Raw genomic sequence first — 2800 nt, forward strand, 5'->3', positions numbered from 1 at the left:
TTATATTTACCACTGTGCCAACAGGAAGTCCAGTGTGTATATGATAATATATATAATATTGTATAATGATATTATTATTATATAATTATATATAAATATATATATAATTAAATATAAAATATATATATATACACACATAGATGTTCCTCGACTTACAAGTGTTATATCTGATAAACCCATCATAAATTGAAATATTATAAGTTGAAAATACCTTTAATACACCTAACCTGCCAAACCTCTGAGCTTAGCCTATCCTGGTCTTGCACTAAATAAACATCACTGATACTCCAGAGATCCTGTCTGGAGAGAAGCAGAGCATCAGCAGATGTTACGACTTTGTGGCCATCCCAGTGTGATTTGCCGAGTGGGTGGACCCTATCTTCTTTCTCTTTGATCTCTACAAGTTGGACATCTCCAAAGAGTTCTCTGAAGTCACCAAGGCCCTCAAGAATCACCAGGACAAGGTCCGCATGGTCCTGAACAAGGCTGAGCAGACCCAGATCTCATGAGCTGTTGGGTTCACGGGGGCCTCATGTAGTCTCTGGGGAAGATCATCAACAACCCCCGAGGTGGTCAGGGTGTTCCTTGGCTCCTTCTGTTCCCACCCGTTTCTCATCCCAGACAACCACAAACTCTTCAAGGCCGAGGAGCAGGACCTCTTCAAAGACATCCAGTATCTGCCTCTAAACGCTGCTGTCAAGAAACTCAGTGACTTGATCAAGTGGCCACGGTTTGCCACAGTCCATGCCTACCTCATCAGCTCCCTCAAGAAGGAGATGCCCAATGTCTTTGGTAAGAAGAGCAAGAAGAAAAATCTGGTGAACAACTTGGGCGAGATTTGCCAGAAGATTGAATAAAAGCATCAGATTTCTCCCCTGCCCACGACTTCCTAGCCTCCACATGATGCAGGAACTCCTGCAGACCCAGAGCTTCAGTAAGTTCTGGCCCTGAAGCCCAAGCTACTGGACCTGGTGGAGGACATGATGGCCAACGACATCACCTGGCTGATGGTGATGGTGCACCAGGAGGAGTCCCTGCTGCCCGCCCAGGCTGTGAAGGGTGGGACCTTCACCAGCACCATGAACAGGCCCTTTGGGACTGGCTATGGTGATGGGACCTGCTAAGGCATCGACGATGTCGGATGGGTGGTGAGCAAGGACAAGCCACGTACGATGGACAAGACCTACATGCTGTCCCCCGTCAGTGCTAAGAAGGAGATGGTGAAGTCCCAGCCACTCCACATGGTGCTGGGGAAGATCTGGAAGGCAGCCAACATGGACCAGGATGGGCTGCTGCATGGCGAGGAGTTTGCCCTGGACAACCCCTTCATCAAAGTCAAGCTGGTGGGCCACAAGCTGTCCCCACACCTGATCCTGCCCTCTAAGCGAAGGTATGAGTGAGCACCCTGTTGGCAGCATCTGCTACCTCAGTGCCCTGCCAGGAAGAGACTGGGGGAGGGTCGGATCTGCAGTTCCCAAGACCATAAGGACTGAGTGCTGTTTCTTCAGCTCGCAAACCACCACCTTTCTGTTAAGGTGAGGTGGGGGTGATACTTGTATGTGAATGATGGAATTTTGTGCATGAGAACTATAGATATTTTTAATATATAATGTTAAAAAAATACACTCAGAATACTTACAGTAATCTACAGTTAGGCAAAATCATCTAACACAAGCCTACTTTTATAATAAAGTGTTTATTGTACACTGTACTGGAAGAGGAAACAGCATGATGATCTGGGTCCAGCATGGTTTTGAGTGCGTGGTTTGTTGACCTTGGTGATTGTGGAGCTGATGGGAGCTGTGGCTGTAGCCCCTGCCAGCAGTAGGAGAGGGGATCATAGCACCACATAGAGCCAGCCCAGGAAAAGATCACAATTCAAAATTTGAAGCATGGTTTGTGCTGAATACATATTGCTTTTACACGTCACAAAGTCAGAAGAATTTAAGCCAAACCATTGTAAGTCCGGGACCATCTGTATATATATCCATATAAGTATTTATATGTAGAAATACATAAAAATGGTATACAAGATATAAAAAGGAAGATGCCAAAGGGAAAGACAGAAATGAAGAAGGATGGTTACTTGGGTAGAAAGATAAAGGGAAGTGGGAGTAGCTGTGATAAGATGTTATAGCTTCCCTTGAATAGAAGACTGTTGTGTGACAATTGTATAAATCTTAAGGATGTTGAATTGGTTCATAGTAGTTTTAAGGTCTACTATACCCTTCTGCTTTTCTGTATAGACATTCTATTAATTTTTGAGATTTTGACATTGGACTTCAACTAAAAATCTTAATTTATATACTAAAAAATAATTGTAATATATAGTGGATGGCACTAGTGATAAAGAACCTGTCTGCCAGTGCAAGAGATGTAAGAGATGTGAGTTTAGTCCCTGGGTCAGGAAGATCCCCTGGAGTAGGAAATGGCAACCCACTCAAATGTTCTTGTCTAGAGAATCCCATGGACAGAGGAGTCTGGTGGGCTATGGTCCACAGGGTTGCAGAGAGTCAGACATGACTGAAGTGACTTCACACATGCACTCATAGTGAAACTATATGTAACTTTGTCCTGTACTTTCCAAATCTCCTGTAAATGTATTATTATACTTTGATAATTTAAAAAATAAAGATGAAAGAGGTAAAAAAAAAAGATGTCATTGGTTTCCATCAAGATGTCAACGCCCCGACCTTTGGGGTAGTTGATACATTGGTGCTTCATGCACAAAGTTACTAACTAGATGGCCAGTGTCACTGAACTAAGGATTATGATTAATCCTTTTATGGGCTCTTGTACC

The 2800-nt window shown here is 43.6% G+C and overlaps 1 pseudogene; it reads left to right on the plus strand.

Annotated features, from left to right (window-relative positions):
• The first annotated feature begins 272 nt into the window (after window positions 1–272).
• Window positions 273–1400, plus strand: LOC145522454 (EH domain-containing protein 1 pseudogene; annotated as a pseudogene).
• The last annotated feature ends 1400 nt before the right edge of the window (window positions 1401–2800 follow it).

This window comes from Giraffa tippelskirchi, chromosome 10 (assembly GCF_054371585.1).
Source record: "Giraffa tippelskirchi isolate mGirTip1 chromosome 10, T2T-mGirTip1v1.2.pri, whole genome shotgun sequence".
Taxonomy (NCBI): Eukaryota; Metazoa; Chordata; class Mammalia; order Artiodactyla; family Giraffidae; genus Giraffa; species Giraffa tippelskirchi.